The 25,510-nt window shown below is 33.0% G+C and overlaps 1 pseudogene; it reads right to left on the bottom strand.

Moving 5' to 3' along the window:
• Nucleotides 1–8,761: 8,761 nt before the first annotated feature.
• Nucleotides 8,762–9,540, bottom strand: LOC133090543 (protein BTG4-like; annotated as a pseudogene).
• Between the last annotated feature and the right edge of the window lie 15,970 nt (nucleotides 9,541–25,510).

Consider the following 25,510-nt stretch of genomic DNA (forward strand, 5'->3'; position numbering starts at 1 on the left):
AGGAATATACATTCATAACTAATTAGCAACTCCATTCAGATCACAGAATACATGATATACAAAAAAATTATTTTGAAACACTAGCAATGACCACAAGTACACCAAAATTAAATACATTATTATTGCATATGCCTATGAAATACTTTGGTGTGAATATAAAAAACATGTACAGGAACTGTATGCTGAAAAATCATCACACTGATGAATAAGTCCAGAGATCTAAATAAAAAGGCACACTAATTTCATGGATGGGAAAACTCAATTTTTAAATTGTCAATTTTCTCCAAAGTAATAAAGGTTTAGAATAACTGCTCTCAAAATCACAAATTTATTTTTACAGACATAGACAAGATTATTCCAAAATTATATGGAATAGCAAACAGCACTAGAATAGCTCATACAAGTCTATGCAAATTCAAGACATACGTTCATAATAATCAAGATTGTGTGAAACTGATGGAGAGGTAGACGTAGACCAATGGAATTAAATAAAAAGCCTAGAGAGACACTGAAACATATATGCCCAACTACATAAAAGCAATTCAACAGAGGAATGATAGTCTCAAAAGTAAAAGGTCCCGGAGGAATTGTACCTCCACAGGTGAAAAAGAAATGAACCATAACCTAAGTCTCACCTTACAAAAATTACACAAAATTGTTCATGGAACGAGATGTAAAACATAAGACTATTTCATTTTCATGCAAAAATGGGAAATATTTGAGATCTAAGGCTAGGAAAAAAGGTCTTAGATTTGGCACCAAAGTGCAAGATATAAAAGGAAGAACTGATGAATTGAAAAAAAAAAGCAGCTACAAAATGGGAGAAAACATTTCAAACTAGGTATTTGACAAAGACTAGTATCTAGACTACGTGAATAATGTATCGACAAAACTTAAGAACAAGAACTTCAACTAGAAAATGGGCAAAATATATGAAGAGACTTTTGACAGAAGAGGATATATAGATGACAAATAAGCACATGAAAAGATCTTCAACATCATAGTCATTAGGGAAATGCAATTTAAAATACCACAATGAGATAGCAGTATATAGCTAACTGAATGGCTAAAATTTAAAAATTTTTTAAAAAGTGTAAACACCAAGTGCTACCAAGGGTATGGAAAAAAACAGATCATTCTATACTGCTGGTGGGAAGGTAAAATGGTAGATCCTCTCTGGAAAAGATTTTGACTGAGTTTTAGGGTCATTTAGCGTCTAGATTCCAGAAACAATCAATGCACTCCTTGGCACTTATCCCCAAGAAATGAAGAATTACTTTAGTAATTAAACCTGTACCCAAGTTTTTTTTAGCAGCTTTATTTATAATGTCCCAAAACTGCAAACCACACAGATGCCTTCCAATGAATGAATGAATGGTTAACCAAACTGGGACATCCATCCCTTACATACTTTTCAGCAATAAAAAGGAATAGATTATTGATATGCATAAAAAATAAGATGACTCTCCAGAGAATTATATGGGGTGAAAAAAGTAAATCCTAAAATATTAGATAGCATATTATTTTTTAAAAAAATCTGTTGAACTGGGCTTCTCTGGTGGCGCAGTGGTTGAGAATCTGCCTGCCAATGCAGGGGACACGGGTTCGAGCCCTGGTCTGGGGAAGATCCCACATGCCGCGGAGCAACTGGGCCCGTGAGCCACAATAACTGAGCCTGCGTGTCTGGAGCCTGTGCTCCGCAACGAGAGAGGCCGTGATAGTGAGAGGCCCGCGCACCGCGATGAGGAGTGGCCCCCGCTTGCCGCAAGTAGAAAAAGCCCTCGCACAGAAACGAAGACCCAACACAGCCATAAATAAATAAATAATTTTTTTTAAAAAGTCAATCATTTAAAAAAAAAAAAAATCTGTTGAACTGACAAAATTGTAGAGATAGAGAACAGCTTAGTGCTTGCCTGATGTGGCTGTAAAAGAAAAACATAAGTGATCCTTGGAGCCATAGATATATTTTGTATTCTAATTATGTTAATGCCAATATCCTGGTTGCAATATTACACTACACTTTTGCAAGATATTCTCATTGGGGGAAAGAATATATGTGTTCTCTATTATTTCTTAGAACTGCAATTAATCTATAATTATCTTAAAATTTTAAGAATTTAATTTAAGTCAAATCAACTGTAGTTTTTCACTCATTGATATACACCTTGATTGGACACAGGGTTCAAGCAGTAAGATTAGAGTTAGTTTCCCATATCATGTGCAGCATTTCTAGTTCCATTTATCAGGAACTGAACTTTCAGCTGCCACTGCCTATTTCACACCTACGGCACAGCAAGCCCATGTGTTATCCACTGTTATGTTTCAATTTCTGTTCCTTTTTGTATGAATACTGTTTTTGAGCCTTACTCTTTTAGTTTATGCTTCTTAAAAATTAGTATGCTGTCCACCTCTGTTTCTATATTTTCATGCATACCTATGTCTATTTATCATACTATTTATTTACTATGTGATCTTCATGAGAAGTATCTCAATAAGAAAATATTTAGAAAATTTCTTGGCCCAACATTCTTGCTCAGTGTGGCATATAAAGAAATGTATGCTGTGGCTAATAATTATCAGAATAGAAAATGTGTTTGTAATCGAGAGTTTAGAATTTTAAAAGTTAGTTACTTGAAATAAACAGTGGCTACTTGAGATACTGAAATTTTTTTTACCTGTTGTCCATGTTTTATCAGTGTGGGGTAACTGGATGCAGAAATTTCCTTCCTGAACAACTGCTATAGACCAGGCAGGGAGCCAGATGAACATAATTTTAGAAAGACATAGACCAGCAGCACTTGCAAGATTATGGAAGCCGGAATTCGCCAACCATATGGCTGAGAAAATTCACAGCGATAGTCGTAACATGGATCATCTCCATTGGCATTGGAAGAAATCCTACCCTTCTCTTTCTGATCAAATATAATCTAGACAAGGTGAAGGCAGGGTACACCAGTAGAATAATATTAGATTTGCTACTCATTTGCTGGTATTTATTCAATAATTAAAATGTATTCATTCAAAAATATTTATAGGGTAGCTACTTGATATTAGATATCGTTATAGATAATGGAGATGCAGGAATAAACAAAGAGGTTGTTTACTACTATGGTGCTTAAGTATTATTTTAAGGAGATAATTGAACAGTGGTTAGAGTTTTTAAGGATTTAGGGGATAATGTGATAAATAGTATCTTGGTTGGGGAGGGAGAAGAGAGAGATGTTTTACCTAGTTTCTTGAAGAATTCTCTAAAGCGTTGACAGTTTAGCTGAAATCTGAATAAGAATGGTCTCTTGATGAGCTCATTTGTGCAGAGTTATTTTCAAACAGAAGCAGCAAGTAAAATGTCTAACAAAAATTACGATTCTATTTGCATTCAGAACGTATTTTCACAGGGTGAATACAAAAAACCATTCTTGTTAAATTGTTAATTATTAAGAAAGATGGACTTTTCTTCCATTTATAATAGTTCCTCAGATATGTTTTTAGATGTGAGAATTCCTAATTGTGCCTGAGAAAAGTGGAAAGTTGCACTGTTGACTTGTCATCTCCCAATGTATAAATACACATTAAGCTGCTATGTTTATTTCTGCTAAACTTATGTCCTAAATGCTAGAAACATCTTAGCAAAAAATGTGGAAAATTTGAGGCCTATGTAATATTTATAAGCAAACTTTTTTATATTGTATATTCTAAACTATGTTAACACCTGCCAAAAGTTCCTCCTTAAGATATAAGGCGGTCTGATGAATATAGATCTTTCACTGGCAATTTTCTGGGAACAAGAATATAAGCCAATTCATGAATGACATGCATACCTTCCATAAGGCTGATGTGTCGAACACAATTTTACAGGTTAATAGCTTACTCCACTGTTTTCTACCATACTCTTAAGGTATAACTCACATCTAAGCATCAACTGCCATTATTAATCCATGAGATGGAACAGTGGAGGACTAGGCTGACAAACAGAGGTGAATAGAAAGGAAACAGAAAAAGCCAGGAAGAGAGGGAAGGAAAGAAGCTTGAGTTGTCAATGTCAAGTGGAAAAGAATTAAAAATTAAGTGCTGCAAACATGAATGAACACATTCTAGCTGTAAAAAGAAATTAAACACAGAAGGGTATAAAATTAAAGAATGCAAAATGTCCTGATCACTATCCTTTTCATAGTTATGATTGCTGTTATTTTCCTAGACATTTATATTTCATATTTTACATTTTTTAAAGTCAGGAGGAATACACACATTTTCACTGTAAAGGTATTCTAACAGCAAAAGATGAAAAACAAAACCAAATACTGCCATAAACACTTAATCACCAACCCTTAATTTAAGTTTCCTCCTAAGAGGTAACAATTGACAACAGCTTGGGTATATTCTTCATAAGCTTTTCTATTTAACATGTTAGGGAATTTTGGATTTGGGGGATGTATAACTCCACATCTTTTACCTCTCCTTTCATACTTTATGTTTCTGGATCCTTTTTTTCTCCTGGATAATAGTACTAGTTAGATATAAACTCTAGTTCATCTGGCCTGAAAAATTAGAAGTTGAGAGAATCTATTCAGTGTTCACTTCACTACACCTCTTACGAAGTGGAAAAAAAGACACTAATCTAGATACTCATATAAAAATATAAATAATCTAAAAATAAAATATAAACAAGTTTTACATAATTAACATTTTTAGGGAGTCATGAATACCTGAGTCTTGCCTTTACTCATATCCCCTACTCCTTGACTCTAGGACCTTCAGGACTGTCAATATTCACAAAGAATAACAACATCACAATAATAATTTTGGAAATATGTTGTGACCTCACAGCCAAAAGCTGACATCTCCACTGAGCAAGGAAAGATATGTAAAGCCCCCATTTTTACTAAAGTTCATTAGGCTAAACTCCATTGTAAGACATTCATACTCCTTTCTCCCTCCTATCTAACCCATACCTAAAATCATAGCTCATTCTGGCCACATGACAGAGCTGTTGTTACGAGGCCGGATGACCAACTAAAAAAAGATGGTCCTCAGTAGCCCTCTTTGGGCCTAATGGTTAAATCTATGAATGATCCCGAGAGGTCTCTTGTCAAAGAGGAGATTAATTGCATAATAGGAAAGGCATGTCCAAATACTACTTTTTAAGTACTTGTCACTGTAATTTTGGAAATTTTGAGCAAAGGCTTGGGTAGTCCAAGTATTGCTTCTCGAAGCATATACTATGGGTCAAGGTATGACTTTAAATGTATTAACTTAAAGGATTTTACTCTATTTTACTGTCTCTCAAATTATAGCCAACTAAATTTTCTAATATAGAGAGGTTTATAAGATAAATATAATGCAAAAAACTGAAAAATGACTGAAATTTTGAACAACAAACTCCTACGGAATGTTTAAAGATGCAAACTGAAATACTCTTCTATTTTAGGTAATCAAATTTATAGGTCCTTTTTATCAAATTTCTTCTTACTCTATTAGTCATAGTCAAAAGAGTCAATAAAGGATTTGATTTTTCTCAGTAGCTGCACTGTGAATCATCTCCAAATGGAAATTATATGGTTTCTTCAACATCTCTAAGGAAGGGTTATGTAGACTTCTGTATCTTGACATTTTGAGAAGCATAACATAGAAAATTTGAAGTTATATTCTCTGAAAAGTATCTAGATATATATTATAGATTTATATTTTAATAGTAACTTGAGCTATGATAAGGAATGAAATTTGCCTGTCAAAGTATAGAAACCTATCAAGACTTGCTTGTACAATGTGTAGAAGTAATGAAGTATCCATTAACTGAAGATATTTATCATAAAATTATTCTGTTTCAAAATGCAGAAAAGAGAAACACAGATATTTGTCACTGAATATGACTATAATGGTATTTGCTTGGAGAAAATTTTGGATTGACTAATACATATACTTACTAAAAAGAAAATCACACTAACAAACCTTAATAAAGTTATGCTTTATCGAAATGCATTAAGTAATATAAACTCCTGGTAGATTATCAAAGGCTCTGTAATCACAAAATACTCCCTGCATAAGCAATTGAGTTTCTTTAAGACTTTTTAGCTAAAGAGTTTTAGCATTCAGTCTTCAAGACTACATTAAAAATATTCAGATAACTTTTGGAATAGTTGGTTCAACACCTTCCTAGCAATGGTGAGATGATAAAAACCAGTGGTCCATCGGTGATACTCCTTGTTCACAACACTATGTAATGGAGTTTATAGGGTAATGCATTTCTCTCCTCTAAAGGGGAAGGCAATGGATCAATGATATAAAACTTGAAAACCTAAAGTGCCATTTAAACTGAAGGTTTTAATTAAGTGCATCATTGGATCAGCCTTTTGAAAATCATTGTCTGATCACAAAGGCCATGACTCTTCATGGCCTTGAACTGCCTATGACTCTTCAATACATATTTTCCCCAAATGCTCTGGGACAAATGGGAGCCCAAGTTTCACAAGGGCAGGTTTTCAGTATCTTGAGATGAGCAAAATAAGTTTCCTATTGATTATTTCCAGCTGAAGCTCCAAACATTGTATATCTAAGAGAAGACATTCCTGTGTGCTATATGCAATAGATGACCTTAAAAAATTCATGAGTATAATAAAATGTTTTACAGCACCATAATTTGTTGTGTAGCAACAGTATATAGAACAGAAGTGTTGCAAGCATGAAGAAAAAAGCATAAGATAAATTCAGGGTTATGTTAGAAAAACCAAGGGCCAACAGAGGACAGCATTTATATAATCGCCTGTCTTACATGTCTTTACAATGACTGATAGATTAAAACGTCTGTGATCTTATGCATTTTTAGTAATCATTAATCAGCGCTTTAATATTTTGAATATTTCTCCTTCACTTGACTCACCCAGGTAATTAGACACATTTTAGGGGTAAAGCTAAGAGGATACTGTGCATTTCTGCTTCCCTTTATAGGTACTGAGATGAGTCAATTTCAATTTGACTTCTTTCATCAGCATCTCCAACCAAGAAAGAAGAGCCACTACCAAGTTCCTTTATGCTTTTGTACCAGATGACCAGGTAATTCAGACTACTTTTTCCACTGAGGACAATTAGAAAAGCTAGGGGGCTGACACTTAAAGAAATTGGAAAGTGAACCATGCAGTGAAGAATCACCATGCATTCTACAAAACATTTAGAGAAGTAAATTCAAACAAACTTTTTCAGGCAATAAAGCAAACATTTTCTAATACTTCTATAAGACCAGAATTATCCTGATGCCAAAACCTGATAAACTATACACAAATATCCTCCGTGAACACACACACACAAATTCTTGAAAACCATATGATTATCTCAAATTGTGCAGAAAAAGGTTTTTAGCGAAAGTCAACATCTAATAATGATAAAGAGCACTAGGCAAAACAGGAATAAAGACAGTTTCCTCAACCTGACAAAAGGCATTTATGAAAAATCTATACCTGATTTCAACCTTAATGATTATACTCAGCTTTCACCCCAAAACCAAGAAAAAAAGGCAAAGATGTCGACTCAGTTTTCAATAGCTGTGACTCATGAGAAGTTTCTTCAAGATGCTGCATAACATGATTAAGTTCAAATAGACTACTGTCCCAATAAATCACTACTGAGAAAATTTCCCTAAAGAAAAATGCCCCAAGTGAAAACTTAGGTCCTAAGACCATTGTTTGCATCTGAGGCTCTGTGATTGGTAGAAAATCAGAAACATGTGTAGAATGGGGACAGTTCCTCAAACAAGTTGGTACCAAGCAGGCAAATATTAGAGATGCTTAGTCCATTAAGAAATAACAAAACATGTATTCAAGTTTCAGTTTTGTCGTAGTTGGTTGATTTTGAGTAAACCACTTAGGACAATAGTATCCAAGCCCAGACTACCGAGACAAGTTTCTACCAGCTAACATTTATGCTTCCTTACTGCTCTAAGATTCTGTTAGGTAAGTAATGGGCATTTACATATGTTGATGGAACTAATTTCCCTTAATCAGGCCTAAAGCTGAGCAGATGCTATTTCTCCTTTTCATTGCCTTTTCTCCTATGAAAGCATGTAATTCTGCCATGAAACTATGCTGGAAATATGTGGATTTACTACTTTAGAGTCCACAGTTGACCTTGTGACACACTTAAAATTGCTTTTTTGAAAGCACCGAGACTGCATGTATGAGGAAGGAGTTCAGCTCTCCTAACTCTCTTTATATGAAAAGTTTATGGCTTTAAAAAAATGTCCTCTTTAGTTTTCAGGAAAAAGTTTTTCCAGAATCGAGCTTATATACAAGATCATATAAATATATATATATATATATATATATATAATTTTCCATTGATTTTGTTTGTTGTGCTATTCTATTTTTTTTTCAGAGCAATATGCAATCATATCTTTTGTAACCGTGGCAAAAATTTTAAGATCTACAAAAGCACTTTGACTTACTAGATATATTTGTATTAATGAATTTCAATCGTTGTTAATTTGAAATATATAGGATGTTTATGCATTGTCCAAACATTTCTAACTGATTCTAAGGACTTCATACTATATAAGCACTTTATATTGTATTTAAAATTAAAATAGTATATTTCTTTAAACTGTTACTTTTCATAATTCATTTAATTCAATATCTTTATTCTATTACCTTGTTGGGTACATTGATTAGTGTTATGCAAAAATTCATATAAAATTAAATAAGAACTAAAATTAAGTTAAGACAGTTATGATCTGTATGAGAGGATTTACCATCATGTACCCTACTCCATATTGTGGTTATTTTTTCTGTTTCTTGAGCCTCTCAAACTTAGCCATTTTCATTTTAGAGAAAATACAGCTGCTCATCTGAGCCCTATCCCACCAAGTGCCCCAGCCACTGTATTTTGTCTTGACCCAGTGGTACCTCTCCACTCTATGTATAGCAGCAGACCTATGACCCATAGGGCTCTTATGCAACACATGATAAACATGTCCTAGGAGGCCCATATGGTCATCACCATATTCTTTTCCTAGGGGATTTGGAACCAAGACTGAAAGAATTCTTTCAAGTTTTCAACCTGATAAACACTCTTTGGATTGCTGACTTTAGGAATATCCGAGGTTATTTGTTACAACTTTCTTCACTGGAGGAAATGCCATAGGAGTAGTCCAACACGGCTCTCTTAAAAAGTGTAACTGATTTATTGGGAGAGTTCCCATTCCTCCCACCTGCCTTTAAAAGTAGCAATTACAAATGGATTGTTTTTCTCATCATACCTACAGCACATTTCAAAGTGAGCTACACATACGGTCGTCTCCTTTGCAAGTCCCAGGTGAGAAGAATCACTTCATTCTCAGCACAAACCCTTTATAGAAGGGCATTTTTATTCTAATTGTTTACCCTGATACACCTGAAACCTTACCTATCGAATGGCTCAAGTACCAGTGACTTAATTTATGTTTCAAACAAGATTGTTATCAGCTGTTCTACAAAGTCTTCTATTTGCTGTTTACTCATTTTATGTTTTTTCGCTTAACCTTATGACAAAGAAAACTGTTGCAATTTCATCTATCATGATTCAAGAAAAATCTATGAGGATGTCAGCAAAAACTCTTTAACCCCAACAAAAAGTGGGCCAGAATTAGAAGACTAGATTTTCCAACTCTCACCCAAACCTCTATAACATTTTTAAAAAATCACCATCCATTAGCCCTGAAATTTATGAGATGATATCATTCAGTTTTAAATTCACCAACCCATTTCTAATAAGTTGTTTATGCACATGGTACAATATTCAAATTTGCAAAAATTTATTCTTGAAAGTAATTAACCCTCAGTTGTCTCCATCTGCCAAGATGTCTTTCTTTGAAGCTATAGCTATTACAGTCTATGAAAGCAACACCCACACAAACACAGAGGCATAGGAAGCGATTATTTATTGATTTGTATTTCATTATTTCAAATTTTTAAGTTAAAAAATTGTCTTAAATCAACATTTTTGTGCACATATTTTCCATACATGTAAATACAACTTTAGAATAAGCTTCCAGAAATGGGATTATAAAGACAAAAGGCATATTTGAAATTTTGGATAGTATTGTAAAATTGACTCAACTAATGTCAACTTCACACACACACACATACCTTGTAAACCCATATATTGTGTGTGTATTTTGCCCTTTTGCTCTGATACGAAAAGTATGATGTATTGCATTAGTTTTCTACTGATGCTTTAACAAATTTCCAAAAACTGAGTGGCTTAAAAACAATGAAAAACAACTTACAGTTCTGTAGTTCAGCAGTCCAGCCTGGGTCTCACTGGGCTAAAAGAAGATCAGGGTGTCAGAAGAGTTACATTCCCTTCTGGAGTCTCTAGGGCATACATAATCTGTTTCCTTGTCCTTTCCAGCTTTGAGATGATGCCCACAGTCCTTAACGCATGGCCCCCTTCCTCCATCTTGAGTAACAACAGTTACATCTCTGTGTGCCTTTCTTCAACACTCACATCTTCCTTTGACTCACTCTCCTGCCTCTCTTTTCTACCTTTAAGTACTCTTGCAATTAAATTTGATCCATCTGGATAATCCTGGGTAATTTGCCTATCTTAAAGTCAGCTGAGTAGTAAGCTTAATTCTATCTGCAACCTTAATTCCCCTTTGTCATGAAACTGAATATATTCACAGATTCTGAAGATTAGAATATGGATATCTATGAGGCAAGAGGCATTATTCTGCTTACTGCATAAATAGATTGAATTTCCATTTATCTTATTTTAAATTAGATTGATCACATTTTAAAGAAATATTTTGATTCTTGTTGCTTCTTTAATAAAAATTAGTGCCCCATGTATTTAATGTATTTTATTTTGAACGTTATGTAAATGTGGAAGTATAAGATTGTTCATCGAAGTAAAAATCCTTCAAGAGGCATATCTTTCATCTGATCTTAAAATGAGTTTAAAAAAATATTTTAATAAAAATGTCTTGAATATATTATTTATTCAAATATTAACTATAGAGAGTCATTTTGGTACATTTTCTTGCATGGTTATTGAATAAAACCCGTTTTGCCTAGTAATTTATTAGCTTTTCAAAGTTGTTTTAAGTCCGTAAGTTTAAGGGAAAAGAATTTTCTGCTATTGATCCCCTTAAGATTAGATAAAGGAAAATTCAGCTTCAGCTGAACTATATCAGATTCAGCTAATTTCCTCCATCCTGGTTTTCAATCGGCTGCAAGGATGGTTTGAGGAGGAGCTGAAATTAACAGCTATCCTCTCGTGAGCTGTAACATTTGCTTTTAAGTAGACTGAGAATAAATTCAAATGCAAAAGTGGAACATATTTTGAAAATAAAACATTAAGATTTACTGCTTGTATCTTCTATATTTTAATACTATATCAGAAGATTAAAATACTGAAAACTGGTAATATGGTTTATGTTAGGTGAATATGGAAGGTTGGTGAATATGAAAGGTTCATTTATAAATTACAAAGAAAAATATATGCACATTAAAATTCATCTAATTCTTCTGAAAACTACTAATCCACAACCGGTCTAATGAAAAACATATTATATTTTGTGGGGAAACTTTTAGGGGGAAAAAGATGCGTGCTAGCATCAGTTTAGAGAATACAAATGTATGACCATTTTCATAGCTTGCTATGAAAACAAAATAAAACAAGTAAACAAAGAAAAATAAAATGTAGAAATAGGAGTAAGGACATGTTTTATCCACTTAAGTACTTATGTACTTTATATTCAGTGCAGTTTTTTGTTTAATCCTCAACACAAACCTGAAAACCAAATACACATTTTGTAATATATAATGCCATGTCCTGATTACGGTAAAAACTTTAAATAAGGATAACCATATCCTTATTTATTGGACTAATAATTTTCTGTTCCCTTTAATTTCATAACATTTATAATAAAATATCACATATTTGGTTGATAGCAAATTCAGGAGATTCTTTTACTAGCCAAATAAATCTGTTATTTTCTTGGTGCAACAGGCAGAATATTCTTCTTTGATTTATAGTATAAAATTGCAACTTATTATGATAAGTGGAATCCAAAGTGGAATCTATAAAAAGGGCTAGCAGTATATATTAATTGTATATACTTTAAAATAGTTTACCAATTTGGACTGGTTTCAATTTCTTTACAAACATTCTATCTTAGATTTATTTTCTTCATTTTTTTCTGACAGAAAACTAAAGTTTAAAAGCAAAAATTATAAAAATTTGATTATTTCACTGTCTAAGCTAATCTTTGGTTCATGTCAATTTGAATTAATTCACACAATCAGAAACTAATGTGTGTATTTTAATATTAAAACAGTGAAAGTTGCCAGAAAGAAAGAGTTAATATTTAGGTACAGTTGATTCTACCTATAAAACCACATAGAAAAGCTTCATTATGGATTCTAATGTCTCTGTCAATTTTTTGCTAATGCCTTTATCAATTTTCATAATAAACGAACTCTACATTCACTTACTTTTAATTACTTTTATAAGAGAAAGAGGGTAAATTCCAAACATCTGGTCTACAACACTGGATAAAAAGATCACAAAGGCATTGCTTGCTATTATATATGCTTGCAAGATATGTTTAAAATACTGGCAGAACTCTGAAAAATGAGATGACATGCAGAACACATATAGCACAGTATTTCAATTAGTATTTTAATTATGCTCTGTGAAATCTAGGGATACTTTTTTATTTCTTAAAAGTAAATGAAGTAAATCTCATCAGAATTATCTACTCCTATGGATAGCAATTTATATGATAAACCACTTTGATCTACAACTGTGTTGCAAAAACCCAGTTGTCTCACACTGTTCATGGAAGTCAGTAATAGGACACAGACTGTGAGCTATTAAAGCAATAACAGGATATTAGGATGTCTACTAAAATGTCACAAATGAGTACCAGAATTTTATATAATGCTTGTAGAATGTTATAATATTGTAGTGTTTCCTTTTGTTTTACTGTTTAGGCAGTAACTAATATTGCTAATGTAATTATGTTTCCTACCCATAGAATCCAAGTTGAGCCCCAAATCATAGTATTATATTCATCATACAAAGTGAATCTTTTTCCTATTCTAGAAATGGCTTTTTACTTCCCCGAAAAATTTTGTTAAATTTGTATGTACTATATCTTGACAAAGGACTAAGTATTAAACCTTAGTAAATTTTGTTAAACTATTTCAAAATGTCAAAATCAAAGCAGCATTTTTTATTGTTAAAAAATTACATAAAGCAATATTAATGTCAGAAAATGAAGAAACTATTATTTCACATAGCCATGAAAATTTTTTCTCTAAAAACAAGGTATCTATCATCTTCTTATCAGAAAATTCTTCTTTGCTTTTTCATCAAGTTCATCACCAGTTAAAGTCATTCGAGCACAACAAAAATTGTTTTGATTTTAAATGTGAAAAAACTGAACTATTAATATTCAATAATTTTTCAAAAATCAAACTCAGTTTTGGACCTACATTAAAAATAAATTCTAAATTTTTGCTTAGCCATCAGAACAAAGCCACTATTTCTTTTTGATGGTATAGAAATATTTCTGTGATGCTTAGATTACAAGATAATATCAGTTCTATGGACTTTGGTATTGATCAAATTCATGATCAAAATTATTATTATGGATTGTGGGGTGAGCATGAGAAAGTAAATAATTGTGAAGGTGGCTGGGGAGAAAGCATCATAAGAAAAATTAAAAATATTTGAATAAATACATAAATATGTGTAAATGAGGTACAATGCATTGCATTCCATTGGAAGAAGATAATAAAGTTTAGTTCAATAGACATGGTAGAAAGTTGTCACTTGTGGTATTTACAATCTTCTACAAAATAATAGCCTTTGGTCATTTTGAGCATTATCTGCACTTTTGCCCTGATAAAATTCATGGGCAACTGAACAGACAAGCTTCTGAAAATAGACTGGGACAGTTGTCATACTTCTAATAAAAGCTTAATGAAACTTAAAACTACCTCATAAGTCCAGATGGACTAAGGTTATACTATAATTCTTGCTGTTTCTGTAAGTTACCTCAGTCTATGCTTCTGGCTTCTGCAGAAGTGTTATGTCAGTGTGACATGCCTTGTGGCAATGTATAATTTCTGTAGAAATTAAGAGTGTTTACCAATGAATCTTTTGGACTCCTCAAAAATAAAGGTGGATGATTACCCGATGTTATTTTTGTCACTCATAAAATACTCAGGAAACTTCCTTTCATGTGGCAGGATCTACAACTGCTTGCCTTCTTCTCTGGACAACACAAGTTTCCTCTGTATGCAATAATGTACTTGCTTAGCATTTGACTGTGTACCAGAGCAATCTAAGTCATACTTGCACAGCTTACCAGATCTTTTCTTTTCATGCAGGAATATATCTTAAAAGCCTAAGCTAAGGTTTCTATTCTATATGCATAATGAAAACTCTGTACTCCTGCTGGGGGTCATTTTCTCAGCTTCCTACCCAGTAATTAAAAGACCACCAGTAAGCATATTGCCCATAGAATTTAAAGAATCAAAACATTTTTCTTAATACCCCTTTTAGCAAAAATGATTTTATCATTTTTCTTCCATTTTCTTAACATTTTAAATAAATTTACTACTGATTAAAGCCAAGGTTATTTCTTAGCACTGTTTAATCCTCTTTACCTAGTTAATTAGCATCAGGTGTTTTTATTTTCCTGTGCAAATTTGTTGGAGGATAAAGCTCTGGGTGTGTGGCTTATCTGCATATGATAAATTTTTGATAATAAAGTATACAAATTAACAAAATAAGTGTCTTTTGGGTAAACCATTTTTTAAAAAGAAAAATGGTGTGAATCAGTTCACCAATCTGAAATACACATATTTTTAAAAATTAATTTTTATTGGAGTATAGTTGTTTTACCAATTTTGTGTTAGTTTCTGCTATACAGCAACGTGAATCAGCTATATGTGTATATATATCCCCTCTTTTTTGGATTTCCTTCCCATTTAGGTCACCATGGAGCATTGAGTAGAGTCCCCTGTGCTATACAGTAGGTTCTCATTAGTTATCTATTTTATACATAGTAGTGTATATATGTCAACCCCATTCTCCCAATTCATCCCACCCCCCTTCCCCCCCAGTATCCCTACGCTCGTTCTCTATGTCTATGTCTCTATTTCTGCTTTGCAAATAAGTTCATCTATATTGTTTTAAGAAATAAAAATTATAATATTTTATATTTTTCTTAATGTAATAGCATGTGATGAAATCACATCTTGCAACAAAATTGAAATTATATTTTCCGTATTCTGCCTTGCCAAAGAGTTATCCTTTACACATCCAGTGATTGTGCACATATTTGTATGTGATGAACCTAAGAAATACTGTGAGACAGCTATTAAACAAATGAAAGCCTTTATCTCAGACGCTATGGGAGAAAGAAGATAGTTAAACAAATTTTAGCCTAGAAATTTAGTTGAGTAAGGACAGGGGAAAGTGTTTGTGTAGTCCTGAGGAGATTTAAACATTTATATGAGAAAAATGCATAAGAGCTAGAGTGACCCAGATACTTAGTGTGGTAAATGTTTACTTGATATTGTGCTTAACTGCCAACATAATGGATTCTTCCAAGGGAATCAGATAAATGCTTAGCATCATCAAGAACAAGAGAGACAGATTAGATATACAACTTGGTAAAGAAACATCACTTCTCAGGGAAGAGGCAGGCTGACTTAAGGGACTCTGGGTTCTAACAACATAATTTGCATTTAATTTACTAATGTTTATATACTGTTCACTGTTTAATATCTGAAAAAAAGTATTTTTAAAATCCGTATAACTCTTTGAATACCATAATGCCAGTAAACTGCATTAGAGCAGTAGAAATAGAACACAATAAAGAAGCAAAGAGATCACTAAGAGAAACCATTCTCTTTAAACTTAGAATAGAGAGAGTAGAGGGGTCAGAGACAAAACACTGGCTGCCTATGAAGCTATCACAGGCATTTTACCTCACAAAGCAGGGAATATAACTGTGGCATTACTTAATAATTCTATACAGTTAAATTTCCAATCTAAAAATTAAAGTTTTGAGAAACAAAGAAATATACGATTTTTAACTTACCAAATTCAACTAAGTTGAATTTGAAATCAGTGGTTCTCATAGTATTTTATTATTAAGTAGATCCTTTTAATTTAAAAATCCCTAGAATAAACACACTATATTAATTCTCAATTAAAAAAATAAGTTTAGACTATCTTTGTTGTTTTATTAAGAGAGTCTAGTGAATAACAAAGACTTGGATCAAGACTGTTTTTTTCTTGTGTGGACTTTTATATTTAAAGATCCTTTAACATTAAACACATTTTAAGACTTGTTTACTATATATATATTTTTCTCTCCTATTCCAACTATTATTTTTGAATGTGATTTTTCAATTATTTTCTACACAATTTAACATGTTTGCAAACCTACTGCCATATTTTAATAAGAGGTTGTACCAACCTTGATTTCAAGCTTTGTTGGGAAGTTTCAAAGTATTAATCATAAAGATGAGCCCATCTTTAAAGACATTTTTATATATCCCAAAGAGCAATATTCTAGACATAGCTATGGGAAAGCAAATCTACATGCTTACAGTTTCATTTTCTTATGATCATTTAAAAATCATCCTAGCAATAATTTTTTTCTGGCAATCCTGTAATATTCTTTTATTTCATGGGTTCTCTGCTATCTTAACAAAGCTAAGGAGAAAGGCTTCTCTTAATGTAGTGGAATTCTCATCATCTCTTAAAAGAAAAAGAAAGAAAAGTTCAATTTGAGTGTGACTTTTTAGTTGCTTCTCTACTTTATTCACTTTCTTCTAAATCACTAAAAGTTTGGAAAATAGGAAATTTCAAAGTTGCACAGTCACATGAATCAAGTCTTCAGACTTAATGGTGCAATAGTATTGTGTATGAATCTGGGTGCTCTAATGAAGGGTTATTTTCAGTAAACGTTGAAAGGTTGACAGCAGCTGCTTTGTAGATGTGGAAAAAAACCAAGTTGATACCAATCATATAAAATTGCTCGTTTAATGGTAGGAATTTTTTAAAAAGAAAGAATTTCTTTGGAGTACTGATTTTAAGACAGGGAATACAGTTCCTGGAAACTTCTTATGAAGTTATAATTGACTCAAAAAGTGTCAGAAAAGAGAATAAATACAAAATTTGCTCTCCTTGTGTTCATAATTTTTTTTCTCTGTATTCAAAAAGTTTATTCACAATCATAATCAGATAGTAATACCTTATTAGAAGATCATTCTTGGAACATAGCACATATAATCAAGGACAATTATGAAGCCTAGTATGAATCATAACTCTGACAAATCCTGAGACAATTCTGCCATTAGAGATACATATTTCTTTTTTCATTTTAATCTTCTCTTACTTGCTCAGTTATTACAGAAATCAGAATATGGGAAGAGACTCAGCAGTGCTGAGTAATGATGAATTTTAACAATTAGGGTTGGATGACTCAGAGTATAATTGTATACTATCCTTTCTATTTGTTAACTCTATTTTGCTCCTGTGATAAAGACAATAGTTTGAGAATGAAGTAGCCAAACATCAGTCTATGTGAATACACTTTTAGCTTGTTGCATCTAAAATACATTGACAAACCAATCTTAGACTATAAATTGGTTAAGATTATGATGCCAACTAAGACCTTTGTTCAGAAAACTCAGCATTAAAAGCAGTGTTATTTTGGGGAAAAAAACAGATGTGATTTGTAACTAAATTCTATACTCACTGAAAGATAGAATGAATTCTCTAACAGATAGAATGCAATTTATAACTGAATTCTATATTCTCTAAAAGATAGAATGAAAAGATGGAAGAAGTAACATTGGCATATTCGAGAATGATCAGTCATTCTAACATTGTGTGGTCTGAATGTTCCTCTTTGTTTACCATCTTCACTCAGAGCAGGGCTTTGGAGATCCTGTGAAGTGGTAAAAGATGGAAATGGAAAGGAAAAGAGAAAGTGAAGGGGAAGTAATACAGAATCCAGAAGTGCTGTCTTTAAGCCTACTTTAATGACTACTCTAAAAGTTCTTTGAAATAAAACAGTTGTAATCCATATTTTTCTCCTTTGCCTTCATAATATATTTACCTATTTCTCAAACTTGTATTATACTTAATTAAAATTTTTTATGTCTTCCTCTTTCAAATAAATAATTTTTGCTGAAGTAAATTATATCCTTTTATTTTTCAAGAAAAAACAGAAGCATATTGAATTAAAAGTGAACGATCTCTTTACCCTTTCCATATTTTTAAATTTAAAAAAAGTTATTCCATTTAAAAATTACTCCAGAGTAAATGATAGCTAACAATTCCATACTTTTTCTTCTTTAATATCTAGCATAATATAAATACAGGTAATTTAGGTTTGGACCCTGGCTTTATGTCAACAGAATCATACTGAACTATTCTTTAACCTCCTTTAATCACATTATACAAAATTCTGGAAATTTTCCCATGCACATAATTATGAATTGCACCGTTCTTTATAACTTGTGACTTGACTTTAAATGATGATTTTTTTTTTCAAATTTGTATCTCACGTTAGTAATGTTTGGCAAACCTAGTTGTCTCCTTGCTTGTTGACCTTCTGCTCTTGGATATCCTATGAGCTAGTCAATTTCAATGTCTAGGTGTTCCTCAATCTCTTACTGTCACTTCCGCACTGCCGAATAATTTACAAGGCCCTACTTAACTGCTCATGACTAAAACCTTGTTGTCTTCCTTGATAGATCTACCAATATTTTTCTCTCATATCATGACCCTGCAATGTTCAATAGATCACATTTTATTAATGAGTATATCATCCGTAAGATTCTAACATTTCCTATCTCTCGTATCACTTTAGTGATCTTCTTTTTGCAGTGGCAATTAATTGACAGGCCATCATCACAAAATTTTAAACAATATTACTACTTTCCATACTTCCATACTTCAAATCTGATTAATGCTTGCTGTGGCCCTCAGTTTAAAAAAATCTATCACATTTAATCCAGTGAATCCATTCTTTAAAGTGTTAGCAATAACAGATCACAGATACAGTGTCAGGACAAGTAGGGACATTTTCCAAATTGTAATTAATACCAATACTTATGACAAAATTTGATTTTACTAACTGTTATTTAACCTTCTATGCTTAGTTTATACCTGTTCTCATAGTAATTTCAAAAAGGCCTAAACCATTATCCTTAAGCATCTGATGTCTACATATATATTCAGGGCAGCAGTAAAGCTTTCAGTTTAATGCTCCTGTGATACATTAAAAAATAAAAATAATTTTAGTTAAAAAAACTCTTTAAAAACAATTATACCTTTTGCTGTGAATAAAAATACAATCATTGGAAAATGGGTCCAAATAAGTCAAAGGAAATTTTTTTTAAATTTGAGGTTCCTACACAGAAGTCAAGATTCAATAGGCTGGGGCTTCCCTGGTGGCGCAGTGGTTGAGAATCTGCCTGCCAATGCAGGGGACACGGGTTCGAGCCCTGGTCTGGGAAGATCCCACATGCCACGGAGCAACTGGGCCCGTGAGCCACAACTGCTGAGCCTGCGCGTCTGGAGCCTGTGCCCTGCAACAGAAGAGGCCGTGATAGTGAGAGGCCCGTGCACTGCGATGAAGAGTGGCCCCCGCTTGCTGCAACTAGAGAAAGCCCTCGCACGAAAAGAAGACCCAACACAGCCAAAAATAAATAAATAAATAAAGTAGCTATTAAAACAAACAAACAAACAAACAAAAAAGTTTCAATAGGCTAGAAAATGACCATTGTAGATTTTTGAAGAGGATATCATGGAGATATTATTTTACTTAAAGTACTCAAGTATCATTGCATAGATTGATTGATATGGACAAATGTTGATTCAATAGATGATTAATACAGAGATGATACACTATTACAATTTACAGAAAAGGAGAAAAAGCGGGAAGTTTAAGAAGTACTTCAAATAATAAAACAACAATAATACATTGTTGCAGAAAAGGTAATTGTCAATGTCTAGAGAAGGAGGAAACAACTGCAAGGGTGATATATTTGCTGTTCATTTGCATCAACTGGAGTCTATCCTTTTAAAACTGTTTTTCAAAGGAAAGGGAATTGATGATACCTTGCATCATCTCTTGGTGTGCCCTTCCTGTCTGTCTATCCTGGGGTTGATACTGGGTTTGATTCATTGTTATTCATATTAGCTTATTCAATTAGTTTAGACTCTAATTCCCACAGATTGTGGAAACAGCAAAGTAAAATAGGGAGGGGGCAAATTATCTTTCTTAAGCTAATAACCATAGTAGCCCTTTATATCTTCTTAAATATTCTTTCTAAAAATTGTTATTTTTAAGTCAGATGTACAGAGAATGTATTTTGCATAAATTTGCAAAGGCCAGGGATTGTTTTAAACAATGTTGAATGATAAAGCTAATTGCTCAAAGAATGTTCTAAAAGGATTAATTTTTTTTTCTGTTATTAGATGTAGGTTTTTCTATAAAATTAGTCAAAACTACTGTTTATATTCAAGGCCCATTTGTTTAATAAGTTATTATCTTGCTAATGGAGTTCCTTTAAATGTATAAAACTAGAATAGTGATTGGCCACAAGTTTAAAATATTGTTATCTTTATATAAGCTACTTTTTAATGAACTTAGGTTCATTTATCTTTTGTGTAATGTTAAAGATGTAAATACACTATAACTGATATGCAAGGAAAATATTACTCACTGTATTTCTTGTGGATATTGAAAGTGACTTGGTTTTCAGATGTTTATTAGCTCAAAATACGGAAAGTATATGCTGATCTTCCAGAAACTCTTCTATTTTCACATTCCAAAAGATAAAGAAGGACTAATGGTCTGTGAGTAAACATATATATATATATAATCTCTTTTGGTTTTTTCCATCTTTTTTTTCTTAATTTTTTACTCATAGCTGCATGAGGAGCAAATGAAAACTTGCTCTTATATATTAGCTTATATATAATATAAGCTTTAAACTTATATTGTGTTCAACCTTAAGGATATTATCCAAATCTTCCTCTTGGGTTGCTATTTTCACATCTCAATTTCTAATGAATAAAAGCATCTTTACCCATCCAGAGTCTTTTTAATATCCTTAGCGTTTTTGTGGTTGTTGCTTCAGTTTTTATTTAATAGCTGCTACTACTCAGTGAACAAATAATTTCTAGTTGTTACTGATGGATGTGTTTTTAATTGATAACCATAATAATTACATGTTTCTTATATATATAATGCAAGACAAGAATTTTAAAATTGCCTCATGAAAAGTAATATATACAGTAAACACATAGGAGCATAGATTGTCATTAGGTTTGATCATTTATTTACATGAAATTATGATAAACAAAATTCTTTTTTTTTTTTTAACATCTTTATTGGAGTATAATTGCTTTACAATAGTGTGTTAGTTTCTTCTGTAAAACAAAGTGAATCAGCTATACGTATACATATATCCCCATATCCCCTCCCTCTTGCATCTCCCTCCCACCCTCTGAATCCCACCCCTCTACGTGGACACAAAGCACCGAGCTGATCTCCCTGGCTATGCGGCTACTTCCCACTAGCTATCTATTTTACATTTGGGAGTGTATATATGTCCATGCCACTCTCTCACTTCGTCCCAGCTTACCCTTCACTCTCCCCATGTCCTCAAGTCCATTCTCTATGTCTGCATCTTTATTCCTGTCCTTCCCCTATGTTCTTCAGAACCATTTTTTCTTTTTTAGATTCCATATATATATGTGTTAGCATACAGTATTTGTTTTTCTCTTTCTGACTTACTTCACTCTGTATGACAGACTCTAGGCTCATCCACCTCACTATAAATAACTCAATTTTGTTTCTTTTTATGGCTGAGTAATATTCCATTGTATATATGTGCCACATCTTCTTTATTCATTCATCTGGCAATGGACACTTAGGTTGCTTCCGTGTCCTGGCTATTGTAAATAGCACTGCAATGAACATTGTGGTACATGACTCTTTTTGAATTATGGTTTTCTCAGGGTATATGCCCAGTAGTGGGATTGCTGGGTCATATGGTAGTTTTATTTTAAGTTTTTTAAGGAACCTCCATACTGTTCTCCATAGTGGCTGTATCAATTTACATTCCCACCAACAGTGCAAGAGGGTTCCCTTTTCTCCACACCCTCTCCAGCATTTAATGTTTGTAGATTTTATGAGGATGGCCATTCTGACCAGTGTGAGGTGATACCTCATTGTAGTTTTGATTTGCGTTCCTCTAATGATTAGTGATGTTGCGCGTCCTTTCATGTGTTTGTTGGCAATCTGTATATCTTCTTTGGAGAAATGTCTATTTAGGTCTTCTGCCCATTTTTGGATTGGGTTGTTTGTTTTTTTGATATTGAGAGACATGAGCTGCTTGTAAATTTTGGAGATAAATCCTTTGTCAGTTGCTTCATTTGCAAATATTTCATCTGGGGATTGTCTTTTCATCTTGTTTATGTTTTCCTTTGCTGTGCAAAAGCTATTAAGTTTCAATAGGTCCCATTTGTTTATATTTGTTTTTATTTTCTTACTCTAGGAGGTGGGTCACAAAGGATCTTGCTGTGATTTATGTCATAGAGTGTTCTGCCTATGTTTTCCTCTAAGAGTTTTAGTGTCTGGCCTTACATTTAGGTTTTACTCCATTTTGAGTTTATTTTTGTGTATGGTGTTAGGAAGTGTTCTAATTTCATTATTTTACATGTAGCTGTCCAGTTTTCCCAGAACCACTTATTGAAGAGGCTGTCTTTTCTCCATTGTATATTCTTGCTTCCTTTATCAAAAATAAGGTGACCATATGTGTGTGGGTTTATCTCTGGGCTTTCTATCCTGTTCCATTGATCTATATTTCTGTTTTTGTGCCAGTACCATACTGTCTTGATTACCGTAGCTTCGTAGTACAGTCTAAGTCTGGGAGCCTGATTCCTCCAGCTCCGTTTTTCTCTCTCAAGATTGCTTCGACAATTCAGGGTCTTTTGTGTCTCTGTACACATTGTGAAATATTTTGTTCTAGTTCTGTGAAAAGTGCCATTGGTAGTTTGATAGAGATTGCATTGAATTTGTAGATTGCTTTGGATAGTATAGGCATTTTCACAATGTTGATTCTTCCAATCCAAGAACATGGTATATCGCTCCATCTGTTTGTATCATCTTTAATTTCTTTCATCAGTGTCTTATAGTTTTCTGCATATAGGTCTTTTGTCTCCTTAGGTAGGTTTCTTCCTAGGTATTTTATTTTTGTTGCAATGGTACATGGGAGTGTTTCCTTAATTCCCCTTTCAGATTTTTCATCATTACTGTATAGGAATCCAAGAGATTTCTGTGCATTAATTTTGTATCCTGCTACTTTACCAAATTCATTGATTAGCTCTAGTATTTTTCTGGTGGCATCTCTAGGATTCTCTATGTATAGTATCATGTCATCTGCAAACAGTGACAGCTTTACTTCTTTTGTGATTTGGATTTCTTTTATTTCTTTTTCTTCTCTGATTGCTGTGGCTAAAACTTCCAAAACTATGTTAATAATAGTGGTGAGAGTGGACAACCTTGTCTTGTTCCTGATCTTAGAGGAAATGGTTTGCTATTGTTTCATTCATTTCTTTTTCATTTATTTCTGATCTGATCTTTATGATTTATTTCCTTCTGCTAACTTTGGGTTTTTTTTTTTTTTCACTTTTGCAATTCAATTTATTTGCTGTTTTACAACTTATATTTCCAAAGGCTTTACAATGTCACATTTTCTTGTTTTTTGATACAATGCTTTAATAGTTCAGTCAAGAGAGATATCATATGATGCAATATTTAGCTCTTGCTTGAATCTGGAACTCAGCAATTTATTTCCTCTAGAGCTGCTGGGTATTTCCTAAGAGTTGCTGGGTATTTCCTCTAGAGCTGCTGGGTATTTCCTATTTTTTCACCATTGAGAGCAATGCTGGCTGTGGGTTTGTCATATATGGCCTTTATTATGTTGACGTAAATTCCCTCTATGCCTACTTTCTGGAGGGTTTTTAATCATAAATTGTTGTTGAATTTTGTCAAAAGCTTTTTCTGCATCTATTGAGATGATCATATGGTTTTTCTCCTTCTGTTTGTTAATATGGCTTATCACATTGATTGATTTGCATATATTGAAGAATCCTTGCATTCCTTGGATAAACCCCACTTGATCATAGTGTATGATCCTTTTAATGTGCTGCTGGATTCTATATGCTAGTATTTTGTTGAGGATTTTTGCATCTATGTTCATCAGTGATATTGGCCTGTAGTTTTCTTTTTTTGTAGTATCTTTGTCTGGTTTTGGTATCAGGGTGATGTTGGCCTCGTAGAATGAGTTTGGGAGTGTTCCTCCCTCTGCTATATTTTGGAAGAGTTTGAGAAGGATAGATGTTAGGTCTTCTCTAAATATTTGATAGAATTAGCCTGTGAATCCATCTAGTCCTGGGCTTTTGTTTGTTGGAAGATTTTTAATCACAATCTCAATTTCAGTGTTTGTGATTGGTCTGTTTATATTTTCTATTTCTTCCTGGTTCAGTCTCAGAAGGTTGTGCTTTTCTGAGAATTTGTCCATTTCTTCCAAGTTGTCCCTTTTATTGGCATAGAGTTGCTTGTAGTAATCTCTCATGATCCTTTGTATTTCTGCAGTGTCAGTTGTTACTTCTCCTTTTTCATTTCTAATTGTGTTGATTTGAGTCTTCTCCCTTTTTTTCTTGATGAGTCTGGCTAATGGTTTATCAATTTTGTTTATCTTCTCAAAAAACCAGCTTTTAGCTTTATTGATCTTTGCTATTGTTTCATTCATTTCTTTTTAATTTATTTCTGATCTTTATGATTTCTTTCCTTCTGCTAACTTTGGGTTTTTTTTGTTCTTCCTTTTCTAATTGCTTTAGGTGTAAGGTTAGGTTGTTTATTTGAGACATTTCTCGTTTCTTAAGGTAGGATTGTGTTGCTATAAACTTCCCTCTTAGAACTGCTTTTGCTGCATCCCATAGGTTTTGGGTCATCGTGTTTTCATTGTCATTTGTTTCCAGGAATTTTTTGATTTCCTCTTTGAGTTCTTCAGTGATCTCTTGGTTATTTAGTAGTGTATTGTTTAGCCTCCATATGTTTGTATTTTTTACAGATTTTTTACTGTAATTGATATCTAGTCTCACAGTGTTGTGGTCAGAAAAGATTCTTGATACGATTTCAATTTTCTTAAATTTACCAGGGCTTGATTTGTGACCCAAGATATGATCTATCCTGGAGAATATTCCATGAGCACTTGAGAAGAAAGTGTACTCTGTTGTTTTTGGATGGAATGTCCTATAAGTATCAATTAAGGCCATCTTGTTTAATGTATCATTTAAAGCTTGTGTTTCCTTATTTATTTTCATTTTGGATGATCTGTCCATTGGTGAAAGTGGGGTGTTAAAATCCCCTACTATGATGGTGTTACTGTCATTTTCCCCTTTTATGGCTGTTAGCATTTGCCTTATG

Source organism: Eubalaena glacialis, chromosome 4, assembly GCF_028564815.1.
Source record: "Eubalaena glacialis isolate mEubGla1 chromosome 4, mEubGla1.1.hap2.+ XY, whole genome shotgun sequence".
Taxonomy (NCBI): Eukaryota; Metazoa; Chordata; class Mammalia; order Artiodactyla; family Balaenidae; genus Eubalaena; species Eubalaena glacialis.